The 17,474-nt window shown below is 33.6% G+C and overlaps 1 long non-coding RNA gene across 1 annotated transcript in view; it reads left to right on the top strand.

Moving 5' to 3' along the window:
- The window catches only part of LOC104871124, a 53,751-nt gene that overhangs the window by 14,816 nt on the left and 21,461 nt on the right, over window positions 1–17,474 (top strand). Inside the window, exon 2 of the long non-coding RNA XR_782755.1 lies at window positions 1,371–1,566. This is a non-coding gene — a long non-coding RNA (uncharacterized LOC104871124). The remainder of the gene's footprint in view (window positions 1–1,370; window positions 1,567–17,474) is intronic.

The raw sequence follows: 17,474 nt of genomic DNA, 5'->3' as shown, positions 1-17,474 counted from the left end.
CTCTAAAGAAGAAAAGATTAGGCATATAACAACACAGACTGGGCACACAATAAATTATGCAATTTATAACATCATGTAAAATAACTATTATTCTCCCTGCTGAATACAGAGAATGGGAACAGATGGATAGGTGCATTTATTCACAGGTAACTCTATGCCCTGGGCACTGAAAATGCAGTGAATTAAAACATAAGATGAAGTCCTAGCCATCAGAAACTACAGTTTTAGTAAAGAAGATAGTATTTAATGAAATTATCACATTGGCTGTAAGTTTTATTAAAAAAATCTGCATAAGAATAGTGGTTTATGCAAGGTGAACTCTAGAAACTAAAGGAAGATGCTGGGACATAACCATGAGGTGCTGTCATCTGCCTCTCAAGTGCAAGGTCCTCAGTTCCAGCCCCAGTCCAAAAACATAAATAAATAAAAGTACAAAAAGTCTTAGGAAATGTGATTACAAGGAATTTGAAATTTGAGGTTGATGTTATATATAAAGAATGACAATGTGATCATCTTGGGTTCAGAAACACTACACATTGAAGAAATAATAAAGTTATTTTAACAAAAAATGATTCTGCAAATAATCAAGGTCATGAAATTAGATGAAAACACAGAGTCACCAAGGTTAAACTTCTCATTCTGTATGATTTGCTTCATCATTGAAAGTTTCTCAGACATATTTGTTTCTAAAATGATAAGGACAGGTCTGGAAATTTCAGTGGCCCAGTCCCTGGCCAGCAAGTGCAAGGTCCTGATTTTGACCAAACAAAGCAAAGCAAAACAAAACAAAAACCGTGGTAATTACAGTGGAATAAATAATCTGGTAGTCTTCTCTTTATAGTGAGTGCAGGATGATAGAATCCAAGCCTTATTTTACTCTACTGTGGTCTTTCAGAAAATCACAGAAGTACAATTTTAGATGACTGTTATTTCCAGTGTCTGAGTCAAAAGTCAGTACGTAGTGCTTGAATAGTGGAAGGACTGGTGCTGTTGGATTCAGAAGGCATCTGTCTCCTTAAAGTGGAACAATGACATTGCCATTAAAACATTTTGACATTTGTCACTTTTTGTCATGTCCCTAAAATGAAATCCCTTATGCGTGGGAACCTGATACATCAACATCCTGTCATCTTTCCAGGATTCACAACAACCATAGTGAATCCAGCATGGCACTGTGTAGCTCAACACTTCTAAACTGAAATTCCTGAAGTGGGAAGCAAAGTTGCAGTGTGAGATGTTGGTTTTGTTTATATGTTGTGAATTACATGTTAATTCAAAACCTTGAGATGTAGGGTTGAATTTTATTAATATACACTGGTCAAACAATGCAAATTTATTTCAAGTTACCCTATCCTCTATCTGTTCTATAGAAGTAAAGCAAGAAGCAATCAGTACATAGGACAAGCAGGCTGACTTTATGAAAGTTTGCTGTAACTGGAGTTGGAATACAGAGCACAGGATTGTGAAGAAGAATATATTGTTGTGCTAAAGCTGATCTAGTAGAGTCGTGAGGACATATGGGAAGGAGGATACAGAGGGAAGCCTTGAAGAGAATGCCTACTTTGAGTAAGAGTCTGGTTATACACTAAAATTGAACTCTTAAGGTTTCAAGTAATGAGAATTGTCACTAATCAACAATCTATGTTGACATTGCTCTATGCAATTTGGAACACTGCCTTACTGAATCCTTTAAAAAACATGAAAGAACTGTTATTACTTCCCTTTTACAAAGAACCACATATTTAAAAGGTCTGGTGATTTTGTGTTAGCTTATCAAATACTCAGCCTCAAAAACAGTTATGTTTATAATTGTATCTAATTGGTGATTCAAAATAGAAGCATATAGACATATTATTTAATTGATTAGATGATCTGGATAATTGGCAAGACTATTCTTAAAACTTTACTCAATATATCTGGAGTGAAATAACTCTAAAACAAACTTTCCATGTTCCATTTGGTTGTGTCTTCTCCCCTCATCTGATTCATTATGTCTTCCTAGATCTTAAGGATTAATTGAAATACAGAGATTTAGTGTATAAAAATGATAGTCTTTGAAGTACCTGAAGCTAAAAAAACATTTGATTGGTAATAGCAAGGTTCAGAAAACCTGCCATTTTCTATTTTGCAAAGTCAAAAGACTACTTCAAATCTCATTTTTAAGTAATTAGCAGAGAAAAAATAACTCTTCTTAAATTAAACTTTTGTGAGGATGAACCTTTTGGTTCTGTCATAATTCATAAATAGAAAGTTATTTGCAGAAATATTGATTCCAAGTTGAGTTTTTCTAATTAACATCGTATCCTAGTATTCTGTTTATTGTTTACTTATTTTGCCTGCATAATATAATACATAAGAAACTGCACTAATTGTATATATATATATATATATATATACACACACACATACATATATTTGTGCATATATATATATGTACATGATATATATATATACACACACACATACATATATTTGTGCATATATATATATGTACATGTTATATATATATGCACACACACACACACACGTGTGTGTGTGTGTGTGTGTGTGAGACAGAGATTAAACTCCAGACCTTGAGCTTGAAAGGCAGGCAGTAGAATCACTGAACTAAATTTCTGGCCCTATACATGTATTTTTGAAAAAAACTAAGGTTTTCAAAAAACAACAATGGTTCACAAATACTAGAAATAGCTGGGCATGGTGGTGCATGCCTGTAATTCCAGCACTCAGGAGGCTGAAGTAGGAAGATTGCCATGAGACCAACCTGGGCCACATAGTGAGTTTAAGGCCAACCTAAACTATGCAATGTGTCCCTGTCTCAAACAACAAACAAAGAAAAAATACTAGTAATAACAACAAGCCTTAGAATTCCCCTCAGCTTTATCAAACTTTAGACATACTTCTGCATAGCACAAGGGTGCTGACTTCATTTTCCTTAGGCAGAATGTACTTTTAAAAATATGGAAATTATGTACTTGATCTTTGGAGTTTTATGTATTTTTTTAAAAACTTCTTGATAATTTTAAACCCTAGGAATGCCCTTCTTATCAATCTGAAGTCATATATCACAAGCAAAATTATCAAGAGAAATAGAAACTATTTCTTATTCTCTTAGAAGGGTAGGAACCTAACATTTTTGTGTCTTTACCCAAGGTATAAAATTACCATCTACCATAAGTTAAATTTCTTTTTCTCTTGGATAAAGCCAATAAGCAAATATAGATCATTTATCTTCTTCCCTATTATCTAAGCTCTTGAAAGTTTGTATTTCCTCCCTTAACTAAGTTAAATTCAATCTCTCTTACAATATCCTGAAACTCTCTGCCTCTTTAAATTTGTCTAGTGTGATCTTTGCTTTGACAATAATCAGCAGCAGCTCCAAGCAGATTTATATGGTCTTATTAACAGATTACTGTGCTTCATTAAGTAAAGTACAAAGACACTAAAGCAGACATCAGTCATATCAGATATATAGAACTGGACAAAAGATGCATAAGCGATCGTGAACAGTACTTGGGACTTTGGAGTTAGGAATCCAGAATTCTAGAATTCTAATTGGCATATGCCCCCAAAAAGGCGGGACTCTTTTGTTTGTGGCTATGAGATAATTTACCACACAAGTGCTGTGTACATTTATCAGAACCTAAGAAAGAATACAAATTATAAAAATACACAATTAAATCACTTGGTGGATTGTGTGTTACTAACAAAAAGAATATCTACAAGTAGTTGCAGAATGTGCCACAATATTTTACCTATTATATTAGATGAGCATACATTTCAGATCCCTTCTTCAGAAGCTAAGTTTCAAACTCCAAATAGTTTGAAAGGCAAGAGCAAATTACTGTTATTTGTTGGCAAATATTTTCATTGAATTATCTACTCTTTAAAGTCTTTTTGCACTCTAAAATTCAATATTATTAAATTAGATAAGTATTTTTGCATCCAGTTAGGAAATGAAAAATATAATAAATCTATTTGAATTTTAGGTACTTTGGCATTAAAATATTTATAAATTAATAAAATTAAAACAGTATACTGTATTAGCTTTGTATTGCTTTGTAACATATTGCCTCTGATTTAGCAGTTTAATACAGTATTTATTATCTGGAAGAATTTTTTGTGGGCTCAGCTCATAGTCTGTTTAAATTCTTACAAAGTACAGATCAATGTTTACTAGAAGACTTTCATTTGGATCTTTGGGGAACAATCCTCTCCCACGTTCATTCATTTTGTTGGCACAATTTATTTTCTTGATATTATAGGAATGAGATTCTTGTTGCTAGATGTCAGCATAGGTTTGCAATCTTCCCCAAGAGACCACCCATTTTCCTTCTCATGTGGATCTTCCATCTTGGAACAGTAAATGTGCACTGAGTTCTCATAATTAGAGTATTTCTCACTTCTGCTATCAGCCAGAGAAAGTTCTTTGCCTTTCAGGATTTATGTGATTATATGTCGACCACCCATATAACTTAAGAAAACCTCCTTACTTTAAAATCAAATGACTCATTTAACATAACAATAAAAAAGTAATAACTAATATATACAGAATAGGTTTTCAGGATAATGGCCACCCAAATTTCAGGAATCATTTTAGAACTTCTTCCTATCACAAATATTTCCTTTATATTTTATTTATATTGAAAAACTATTAACTTTAAATAAAAGCACATTATAACAACTATATATTTTAAATGAGGTAAAAATAATTAGTGAATTATAATTACTGAGGGATAACAGTTTGGTACTATACACATTATTTCAAGTGAGTTATATTATTTATTTCTCACAAAAAAATCTGAAGTGGTGAGCTCTCATTCTCTAATTTACAGATAATAAATTCAAAGTATAGAGATGCTAAAACCTTGTCAAAGTCTCACAATTAGAGATAGTTCAGACTTTCATCAAAATTAATAAAATGTACAACAAAATGGCAGATTTAGTTAAACTTTCTATAGCTCCCTGGTAACTCAGCAATCTCTCACTGTCTTCTATTTTTGCATCATATTATCTAAATTTAATCCAATATTGAAACTATGCATGGTCACAATATATAGAAACATTCTTTTTTTTTCTCTCATTGAGTTTATTGGTACATTTTAGATATACAACACGGTTACATTCATCATTGGGATCTTGTACCCTTACATGATAGGTCTTGGTTATCATTTTCAAATTGAGACAAATTGAGTGGAAAAGTATGTTGCATCTCTAAACATTTCCTTAAACTTAAAAAAATGTAAATTCACAAATAATACAAAGTATAATAATGTGCCTATATTCCTACATTTTCCAGGAATATACACAACTAATTATATCTTCCTCTGGCCTGCCACTTTCAGAAAAAAATAATTTTCTTAATGAAATAATAAATTTTAAAATTAACTTTATTGATAAAATTTTAATATACAAAATGATCAGATTCATCAAAGGAAGCCTGTACCTGTACATAATATAGCTTGATTCCTCTTCCTCTTCCTTTTCTCTTTCCTCCTATCAACCTCTCCTCCCCCTCATTTAAAAAAAACTTTCTTTCTATTTTTTCCACCTTTTACTGATTTTTTTATTTTTATTTTTTTAATCTGGTTGAATTTATTGGCACTTTTTTTTTTTTTTTTTTTTTTTTTTTTTTTTTTTGGTACCGGGGATTGAACTCAGATCCTTGTGCTTGCAAGGCAGGCCGCTGAACTGCTGAGCTAAATCCAAGGCCCCTTGAGTTTATTGGCACTTTTTAAGTACACAGTCCAGTTACATTCATCATTGGATCACGTACCCTTACATGACAGATCTTGATTATCATTTTTCCCCATATCCCTGCCCTTCCTTCACCCCCTCCATCTCCCCTATTTACAAAGACTTTGTTTCCATTTCTCATATTTTTCTTGTCCCTTATTTCTTTGCTCCTACTCTTCCCACTGCCCCTATACCTTTAGCCCTTTTCTTCCTATTTCACATTATCAGTTATACAATTTATATACAGTTAAACAAGTTACACTTTCAGTTTTTCACACCAGAGAAACTATTCAGCATTTACATGTGTCTCTTTTATTTCACTTAAGAAAATGGCATCACTCTGCATCCGTTTTCCTATGAATGATTCTAGTCTCCAATTCTTTATGGCTTAGTATTATTCCATTTTGTATAAAAACCACACCTTCTTTATCCATTCTCCAACTGATGGATATATGAGCTGTTTCCAAGTTTTATCTGTTACAAACTGTTCCGCTATGAACATAGGTGGGCATAAATCACTGTGGCATGATTCTTTGAATTATTTTGGAATGATACACAGCAAAGGGATAGCTGGGTCAGATGGAACCTCTCATCCTACTTCTTTGAGGTATCTCCAAATTGATTTCCATAGTGGTTGCACCAGTCTGCATTCCCAGCAACAAGTGAGAAGAGATCCTTTCTCCCCACATCCCCGCCAACATTTGTTATTGGTTGATTTCTTGATAGCAGCCATTCTTTCTGGAGTGAGTTGGAATTTCAGTGTTGTTTCATCAGCATCTCTCAGATGAGCAGTGATGTGGAACATTGTTTCATATATTTAGTTTCTGCTTTTAAGACCTTGTCTGAAAAAATTCTGTTCATTTCAGATGCCTATTTTTGAATTGGGTTTTTATATTTGGGGTCCTGATTTTTTTGGCATTCTTTATATATTCTCGATAATAGCCCTTTGTCTGAGGAGCAGCTGGTCAAAATTTTTTCCTACATTGTAGATTTTCTCTTAGCTCTATTGGTAGTTTCTTTTGCAGTGCAGAAGTTTTTAAATATGATGAGATCCCAGTTGTTAGTTCTTTGCGCTAGTTCTGTGCTACTCAGGATTTGTTCATAAAGTCTTTTCCTGTCCAAATATCTTTAAGAGTTCTGCCTAACTTAACTTCCAGTGAGTTTTGAGTATCTGTTTTAATATTTATATTTTTAATCCACTTGGACTTTAGTTTAGTGCATGGTGAAAGAAAAGTGTCTAGTTTTAATCTTTGAAAAGTTGAAATCCAATTTTTCCAACACCATTTGTTAAAGAGGCTCTCTTTCCTCCAGTGATGATGGTAGGCTCTTTTGTCAAAGATGAGGTAGCTGAGTATGTCTGGAGTTTTTCTGCATCTTCTAATCTTTTCCACTGATCCTCAGGTCTGTTTATTTGTCAGAATCATGTTGTTTTTATCACAATGGCTTTGTAGTATAGTTTCAAGTTGGGGATCGTGATACCCCCCCACCCAGCCATATCTCTGTTGCCTCAAATTGCTTGAGCCATTCTAGGTCTCTTCTGGTTCCAATGAATTTTTGGATTATTTTCACTAGATCTGTGAGATATACTGTTGGAATTTCAATCAGGATTGCACTGAATCTTTTAGCAGTTTTGATAGTATGGCCATTTTCACTATGTTGATTCTTCCTACCCAGGAGTAGGTGATATATTTACATTTTCTCATATCCTCTTTGAACTCTCTTTTCAGTTCTGCAATTTTCAGTGTAGAGGTCTTTTATTTCCTTTACTAGATTGATTCCTAGACACTTAATTTTTTGGGATGCTATTGTGAAAGGAATTATTTCCCTAATTTCTCTCTCAGTGAGTCTGTTATTTGTGTACAAGAAGGCTATTGATTTTTGAGTGTTGGCCTTGTATCCAGCTACTCTGCTCTAAGTGTCACTTAAGTCTAGAAGTCTTTTTTCAGAGATTTGGAGTCTTCAATGTGAAGTATTATATCATCATCAAATAATGACAGTTTAAATTCTTCCTTCCCTATCTCTATTGTATTAATTTCTTTGTCATGTCTAATTGCTGTGGCTAATGTTTCCAGAACTATAATGAACAGGAGTGGTGATAGTGGACACTCTTTTCTTTTTCCTAATTTTATTGTGAATATTTTCATTTTTTGGCCATTTAATATGAGGCTTTTGGTTGTTTTTTCATAGATAGCCTTTATCAAGTTGAGATAAATCCCATCTATTCAAATTTTCTGCAGGGTTTTTATCATGAATTGGTGTTGAATTTTGTCAATTGCTTTTTCTGCATCTTTTGAGATAATCATATGGTTCATGTCCTTGACTCTGTTAATATAGTGGATTACATTTATTGATTTGTGTATGTTTAACCATCCTTGCATCCCTGGGATAAACTCAACTTGGTTAGGGAGTATGATATTCTTGAGGACTCTGTATTCTGTTTGCCAGTATCTTATTAAGGATTTTTGAATCTATGTTCATTAGGGAGATTGGTCTGTGTTTTCTTTTTTGGTTGGGTCTTTCCCTGATTTTGGAATCAAAGTAACACTTGCTTTCAGGAATGAATTTGGAAGTATTGCTTCCCTTTCAATTTCATTGAAAAGTTTAAAGAGTAGTGGTAGTAGTTCTTCTCTAAATGTCTTGTAGCATTCAGCAGTGAAGCCATGAGGACCTGGCCTTTTCTTTATTGGTAAATTTTTAATTATGTTTTCAATTTCACTGGTTGTAATTGGGGTGTTTAGAATTTTTTAATCTTCTTTGTTCAACTTTGGTAATTCATAAGTATCAAGAAATCTATTTCTTCTTGTTTTCCATTTTATTTGAATACAGTTTCTTGAAGGAGTTATTGATGATCTCGATTTCACTGGATCTATTGTGACTTCACCTTTTTTTTTTTTTTTTTTTTTTGCTTGGTTTTGAGCCTTTTTTTTCTTTTTTTTTTTTTTTTTTTTTTGGTACTAGGGATTGAACTTGGGTCCTTGCGCTTGCAAGGCAGGCCAAATCCCCAGCCCTTCTTCCCTTTTTTGATAAAATTGGCTAGTGCATTAGCAATTTTATTTATTCTTTTGAAAAACCAACTCTTGAATCCATTGAATTTTTTGTATCATTCTCTTACTTTCCATTGTATTGATTTCTGCTCCCCCCTTGCATGAGCTTTGGGGTTTTCTTGCTGTTCTTTTTTTTGGAGCCTAGGATTCATCATTAGGTTGTTTATGTCAGCTCATTCTGCTTTCCTAGTGTGGGCATTTACTGCTATGAATTTCTGATGTAGATCTGCTTTCATTGTGTCCCATACATTCCTGCATGTTGTATTAGCATTATCATTTATTTGTAAAAACTGACTAATTTCTCCTTTAGTTTCATCTGTGACCCATTTATTTCTCAGGAGAGTGTTGTTCAATTTCCATGTGTTTGTGGAGTTCGTACGGTTTCTTATGCTGTTGATCTCCAGCTTAATTGCACTATGGTCTGATAATATACACAGGATAACTTTGATTCCTTTGCAATTATTTAAACATGTTCTGTGAGATACTACATGGTCTATTTTGGAGAATGGTCCCTATACAGCCAAAAAGAAAGTATATTCTGATTTTGTGTGGTGGAACACTCTGCAGATGTCTATTAATTCAATTAGTTCAAATGCTTCGTTCAGTTCTATTATTTCATTGTTGATTTTTTTGTCTAGATGATCTGTCTCTTTGTGACAGTGGGGTATTTAGTTTCCCCAGTACAATTATATGAGTACTTCTTTGGTTTTTCATGTCCCTTAATATTTGTCTCATATAGTTGGGGGCATTAATATTTGGTGCATATATATTTATGATTGTCATCTCTTCCTCTTTAGTTGTTTCCTTTACAGGGATGTGGTAGCCTTATTTGTCTCTCTTAATCTGTTTTGGTTTGAAATTTACTTTGTCTGTGAATAAGATAGCTACCCCTACTTTTTTCTGGGCTCCTGTTGCATGGAAAACTGTTTCCATGGGCCAGGGATTTAGCTCAGTGGTTCGGTGGCCTGCCTTGCAAGCGCAAGGACCCAAGTTCAATCCCCGGTACCAAAACAAAAAAAAAAGAAAGAAAGAAAAGAAAACTTTTTCCTATCTTATACTTCCAGTCTCTGAGTTTCTTTTTCAACTCTGTGTGTTTCTTGTATACAACATATTTTTGAATTTTGCTTCTTAATCCATTTTGCCACTCTATTTATTTTGACTGGTTAATCGAGGCAACTGTCATTGATGGTTATTACTGATATGTATTAACTTATCATTGTCATGTTATTGTCCTGTTCTTGGCTCTTTTTAATTTTTCCCTTTCTCCCTTTAGTTTCTTGCCTTGTCTAATTGATTTGTTCTTTTGGGCCTCATGGTGTTGTGAACTTCATTATATTCTTCTATGATACTATTTAGAATTGTTTGTAGTGTTGGTTTGGTATTTATAATGTTTCTCAAGTTTCTTTGTCATTGAAGTATTTTATTTCCCCATCCATTTTAAAAGAGAGTTTTGCAGGATACATCAGTCTAGATCATAGTTTGTTTTATTTTAGGGTTGAACTACCTTACTCCAGGCTCTCCTTGACCTTAGGTTTGGTGTTGAAAAGTCTGCTGTGATTCATCAAGGCTTTCCTTTGTATGTAATTTGTTTCTTTTCTCTAACTGCTTGCAGTATTTTGTTCTTCTTTTGGGTTTCTGGGATCTTGACTATTACATGTCTATGTGTAGATTATTTTTTTGATCATAGCTAATTGGAGTCCTACATGCCTCACTTATCTGTATGTGAAATTTTTCCCCTCTCTTTGGGAACTTTTCTATCATTAGTTCTGTGAACAGATTTTTATGTCATTTGTACTTTCTCATGCTACTTCATGGATTGCGACCAGTCTTATGTTATTCTTCTTTGTATCATTTAGGAGATATTGGATCAGTTTTTCATGATTCCTTACTGTTTTTAAGATATCTCTCTTTTCATGGTCACTTACTGCACTCCTATCTTCTATATCTAAAATTATATCTTCATATTCATTCCTTCTGCTGTGAATGTTTCAATAGAGTTTTTAGTCTCCTGGATATCTGTTTGAATCTGTTTCACGGATTCCATTTCTTTCCTATGTTGGGCAATAAAGGTTTCCATTTCTTTTGTATCCTGGGCCTTCATGGCTTCTATCATAAACATGAACTCATCTATTTTTTTGTCAGTGTCTATTCTAAAGTCTCTAATCATGTCTTTCATTGTGCTCATCATCTCTGTAGTTACCTGGGAAATAATTTCTGTTTTGAATTTTTTAAAGCATGATTTATTTGTTTTGTTACTTCCCATGCTATGAATTCAGGTTGTCCTGGTGGTTGATTGTCAGAATTTTCCACCTCATTTAATCTTGAATTTGCTGTTGGTGAACTGGAAGTCTGTATTTGTGCCTTGCTTAACTGTTTTCTCATTTTTATTTTTGTTGTTGGGCTGTCTGTGGTTTAATTCCTGGGTTAGTATTTCAATTATCCTGATATAGCTGATATTTAGGTTTTGAGTCTCTAATGATTCAGAGACACTCTCATTTTCATAATATCAGAAAGGACAACTCTTTAAATCAGTCGCAACCCTTTAGCACAATTGATACAATCAGCATTTTCACCTTTAACCATGTGAATTAAATCAAAACTGAGGACTAGCTCAAAATATGTTAATAGTGAATAACTCTTCAATATAGCAACTTTAGCCTCCAGGATGGGGACTTAGAAGTAGTTGGGGGGAGAGGAACAGATAGGTAAAAGAATAGAAGGTTTCAAGTGAAGCCAGAGAGGATGCAGTATGATCACATAAATTATAGGAAACTGTTGAAGGCAAGAGGGAAAGACAGAGTACAAGAGCAAAGACAAGAATAGAACAATTTAACAGAAATAGGGAAGCTTATTTTACTTTGAAACTAATGGCCATTAAGTGAAGAATAGAGAGAGAAGAAAAAGAAAGAAATCCAAATTTGGGCTGGAACAGGAACAAAAAGGGAGATGTAAAATAACTTAGGTGAGCAAGAGACTGAGCATGAAAAAGAAGAAAGAAAAAAGGAAGAATTTACACAATAGTAAAAAATAAAGTTTTAAAAATAAAAAATATAAATGAGAGGAAAAGTTAAAAAATTTGAAGAGACTCTTTTACAGTATATCTCTCCTGTCACAATACACAATGTGGGCAGTAATGTGCAGATCTAAGGCCATTAGTCTCGGCTAGCCAATGTCAGACCCCTGAGATTCAGGCTAAATTCTAGTTGCTAGGCCCAAGTTGGGCTTCCTGACCTCCTGCAGGATTAGACTCTGCAAGGTTCTACTTAGGTTCCAGCTGCTCTTCCTCTGAAGATAGTCCAGGTTCTGCTGGAAGGTGGTGATCCCCCCAACTTACCAACTACAGAGGTCTGATGTGCTTTTATTGCTGCTGTTCACTTCTATTGTGTCTTGTGGAGCTGAGTAATATGGCTTTTATGACCACCTGTGTCTCTGCAGTGTGGATCCAGGTACTGGCACAGCCAGGAGGCCCAAAAGTGGGGAGATGAGTGGATGTTTCAGAGGTTCCCACATGGTTGGGCAGAGGGTGGCTCTCACCAGTATGCTGGGATGTAGGCCTGGGGTTCTGGAGGTGGAGGAGGTAGAGCCACACACTCCTCATTGGACTCACAATAATGTTTTTTCATTTCCCCCTCCTCCTTTCATAGTTTCGCTTTCCTTTTGAACAGTTTCTCCCCATTTGTATTGTCTATTATACATTCTGATTCTTATTTACCCATTCAGTTTTTTACAGTAGCAAGACAATGTGATATTTACACATATGTATTTGATTTATTTCATTTAAATTTATACTCTCAAGTTACATCCATTAGCTATAAATGTCTCAAGTTTATTATTTTTATGGCCGAATAATACTCCATTGTATTAAAAAATCTTTTTATCCATTCATTGATTGATGGGCATTTCATTTGTGTCCAATATTTAATTATCACAAACTGTATTGATATAAACATGTGTGTAAATCATCGTGGTATGATGCTTTTAATTCTTTTGGGAAGATACCCAGCATCAGGATAGCTATGTTAAATGTGAGATCTAATCCTTTTTGAGAAGTCTCCACACTGATTTCCACAATGGTTGCACCATTCTGCACTCCCAGCAAAAGTGGAGAAAGGTTCCCTTTTACCAAAGCCCTCATCAGTATTTGTTGTTGGTTTTTTTATAATAGCCATTCTTTCTAGAGTGAGATGAAATCTAGATGTAGAATTTTTTCCCTTTTTTTTTTTTTTTGCCATTTTTACATCATCGGAAACATATGTATGCATTTCAGATGCCCATTTTTGGATTGGGCATTTTTGGATTGGGTTTTTAAGTTGGGGGAGTCTGATATATTTCACTTCTTTGTATGTACTCTCTCTATATATCTATATCTATATCTATCTATCTATATATATACACACATGCACGCACACACACACACACACACACACACACATATATATATTTATATTTGGTACTGGGAATTGAACTCAGGACTTTGCACTTGGCAGGCATCAGAACCACTGAGCTAAATCCCTGGCCCACCTTATTAGTCTTTTATCTGAAAAGCTACTGGCTAATTATTTTCTCACTCTGATGGTCATTTATTTTGTGGTGCAAAAGCTTTTTAATAACATGCAATCCCAGTTATTGATTCTTTGCACTATTTTCTTTGCAGTTTGGCTTTTGTTCATGAAGTTGCTGCCTATCCTTCCGACCTCTATTTCCTCAAGAGCTTTACCTATACTCTCTTCCAGCAGATGTAGTGCTTTTGCTTTAATATTTAGAACTTTGATTTATTCGTACTTTGGTTTAATGCATAGTGGGAGACATGGGTCTAGTTTTAATCTTAGGCATGTAGAAAACTAGATTTTCCAGCACCACTTATTAAAGAAGCTATTCTTCTTCCACTGAACAAATTTGGCCTCTTTGCTAAAGATGAGATGGCTGAGTTTGTCTGGTGTTGTTTTTGAATCTTGTAGTCTGTTTCATTGATCCACAGGTCCCTCCCTCTCTCTCTCTCTCTCTCTCTCTCTCCTCTCTCTCTCTTCCTCCCTCCCTCCCTCTCTTTTTACCAGTACTATGTTGTTTATAATCACAGTGTCTGTAATATAATTTCAAGTTAGGGATTTGGATGCCCTCTGTCTTACCTTTGTTGCTCAGAATTGTTTTTGTCATTCTAGGTTTCTTCTAGTTCCAAATCAATTTTAAGAATATTTTCTCTACTTCTGTGGGGTATACTAATGGTAATTTTATTGGGATTGCATTAAATCTTACAACAGTTTTGGAAGTGGGGGCATTTTCACCATGTTGGTTCTTCCTATCCAACAATAGGCAATACCTTTTCACCTCCTGAAATCAGCTTCAATTTTATTCTTAAAAGTACTGTAATTTTCTATATATAGGTCCTTTTTTGTTGTTGTTGTATTGATTCTGAAGTATTTCACTTTTTGTTGCTATTATTAAAGTTATTGTTTCCCTAATTTATTTTTTGTTATTTGTGTATAGAAATGCTATTAATTTTTGAGTGTTGACTTTATATCCAGCTACACTATGATTTGTTTATTAAATATAGAAAAATTTTGGTAGAAATTTGGGGGTTTTTATGTAGAGAATCATCTCATCTGTAAATAATGATAATTTAACTTTTTCCTTTCCTATCTATTATTTGTTTTTATTTCTTCCATTTTATTTCTTTTTCTTCTCTAATTACTCTAGCTAATGTTTACAGAAGTATGTTGCATAGGACTGGTGATCATGGATATCTTTGTTTTGTTCCTGATTTCATGATAAAAGCTTTCAATTTTTGATCATTTAGTATTATTTTGGACGTTGGTTTGTCATAAATGGCTTTTATCAGATTAAGATCAAGATCATCTATTCCTATTTTCTGTAGGGTTTTTATTATGAATGGGTGTTGGACTCTTTCAAATGCTTTTTCTGCATCTATTAAGATGATCATGTTAGTTTTGTCTTTGGATCTATTGACATGTATTGTATTTATTGATTTGTATATGTTAAACTATCCCTGCATCCCTGAGATGAATCCTATTTATTCATGGTGTATAATCCTCTTGATGGATTGCTACATTCTATTTAACAGTATCTTATTAAGGATGTTTGTTTCAGTGTTCATTAGGAAGATTGGCCTGTACTTCTCTTTTTAGATTGGGTCCTTCTCTGGTTTTGGTATCAGGGTAACACTTGCATCCAGGAATGATTTTAGGAGTGTTGCCCCTCTTTCCATTTCATTGAAGAGTTTGAAGAGAATTGGCAATAGATCTCTAAATTTCTTGTAGAATTCAGCAGTGAGTCTATCAGTACCTGGGCTTTTCTTTGTTTCTAAGTTTTTAATTATATTTTTTTATTTCATTCATAATGGGTGGCTTAGAATTTTTGTATCCTCTTGATTCAGTTTAGGTAATTCATATGTATCTATAAAGCTGTGCATTTCTTCTGTATTTTCTATCTTGTTAGAGTACAGGATCTCAAAGTAGATATTAATGATCGGCTGAATTCCCCACGATCTCTTGTGATTCCACCCATGTCATTTCTAATTGTATTAATTTAATTTGACTTTTTTCTTTCCTTTTTTGATAAGGTTCTCTAAGGGTTTATCAATTTTAGTGATATTTTGAAGAACCAACTCTGATTCATTGATTTTTTTTTTGTACTTATCTCAATCGGGGTTGACTTGTTCAGTTTTTTAGAGTTTCAGGTTCAGCATTAGGCTATAAACAGCCTAATGAGTTGACTCTGTTTTCTTGATGTGAGAATTCACCACAATACATTTCCCTCTTAGGACTGTTTTTATTGCATCCCATAAGTTGAAATAAGTTGTGTTGTCATTGTCATTCAATCATAGATATTATTTACTTTCTTCTTTAATTTCACCTGTGACCCATTGATTTTTCAGGAGGGTGGTATTTAATTTGTATGTGTTTATGGAGTGTTTGTGGTTTCTTTTGCCATTGACTTCCATTTTAATTGCAGTATTGTCAGATAATATATATGGGATCATTTTGCATTTGCTTAAGTGTATTCTATAGGCTAATCTGTGTTCTCTTTTGGAGACTATCCCATGTGTCACTGAGAGGAATGTGTACCCTGATACTATGGGATAAAATATTCTGTAGACTTCTAATAAGTCCATTTGTTCACAATTTTGGTTCAGTTCTGACATTTCATTGATTTTTTTAATCCAGATAATCCATCTATTTGTAACAATGGAATGTTAGGATTCCTCAATACAATTGTGTCCATGCTTATTAGAACTGTCATGTCTGTTAATGTTTGCTTTATATAGTTGGGTGCAGTGATATTTGGTGCATATGTATTTATATTTGCTATATCTTGTTGGTTTGTTTTTCCTTCAACAAAGAAGTTACTCTTTTGCCTTTTTATCAGTCTTGGCATGAAGTTCACATTCTGTAAATAGGATAGCTACCCCTGCTTTTTTCTCGGTTCCTGTCAATGGAAAATTGTTTTCCATCAAATTGTCTTGACTTTCATTCTATGAATTTCTTTTTGAGTTAAATGTGTTCCTTTTATTCAGAATAATTTTGATCTTGTTTCTTGATCTAGTCTGCAAATCTGTTTCTTTTGATTGGTGAATTAATATAATTTATATTGATGACAATAACTGATATGTATCAATTTATCCCTTTCATATTATTTTCCTGCTGTTGGTTTCTTATCTTTCCTCTGTTAATTGCTTGTCCTGTCTAGTGGTTTATTTCTATTTGTGTTCTTGGGATTGTGATTTCCATTTTCTCTTTTTAAAATGCATTTCAGAACATTTCATAGAGCTCATTTGTTGGTCATAAATTTCTTCAGTTATTCATTGTCATGGAAGTATCTTATTCACTGATTTTGAAAGATAATTTTGTGGGGTACATAAATGTACACTAGAAGTTGTTTTCTCTTAGGGCTTGGAATATTTCACTCCATACTCTCCTTGCCTTAATAGTTTGTGTTGAGAAGTCTGCTGTGATTCTGAGATTTATTTTTTTTTACTCTGATAGCTTTTAATATTCTGTTCTTGTGCTGAATTTCTGGGATTTTTATTATTACATGCCTTGGGGAAGATTTATTTTGGTCATGAGTATTTGGAGTTCTGCATGTCTCACTTATTTGTATATCCAATTCTTTTTTAATGTTTGGGAAGTTTTTTGTCATTGCTTCTGTGAAAAGTTTTTTTTAATGACAATTATGCTTTCTCCTGCTCTTTCATAGACTCCAATATCATTTTCCTCTGCATCATCTTGCAATTGTTGGATTGATTTTTTATGGCTTCTTGTTGTTTTTAGCATATCTTTCTTTTTGTGATCAATAAAATCAATCATGTCTTCTAGATCTGAAATTCTGTCTTCACTCTGGTTTAAACAATTGCATTTGCATTCAGTGCAGTTTTTAATCTCCTAGATATTTGTTTGAATCTGTTTCATGTATTCACTTCTTTCCTGTGTTTGGTGTTCAGAATTTCCATCATTTTTCTCAGCTCCTCTATTTTTTAACCTGTTTCAACTCCAGTTTCATTGATCATATTCTTCATTTTGGTTGTCATTTAATTTTACATGGAGGATTATTTTTTCTAATACTTTTTTTATTTGTTTGTTTACTTCTACAGTTATCATTTCAGGTAGGTTGTTCCAATTTCCTATATCTCATTGTCCCATGTACTTGTCTTGGGTGGGGTGAACATCTGGGATTGTGTTT

This window comes from Fukomys damarensis, unplaced genomic scaffold (genome assembly GCF_012274545.1).
Source record: "Fukomys damarensis isolate Sample0158 unplaced genomic scaffold, DMR_v1.0_HiC HiC_scaffold_38, whole genome shotgun sequence".
In the NCBI taxonomy this organism is placed as follows: Eukaryota; Metazoa; Chordata; class Mammalia; order Rodentia; family Bathyergidae; genus Fukomys; species Fukomys damarensis.
Note: the sequence above shows the minus strand (reverse complement) of the source record. Positions and strands in the feature narration are given on the sequence as shown.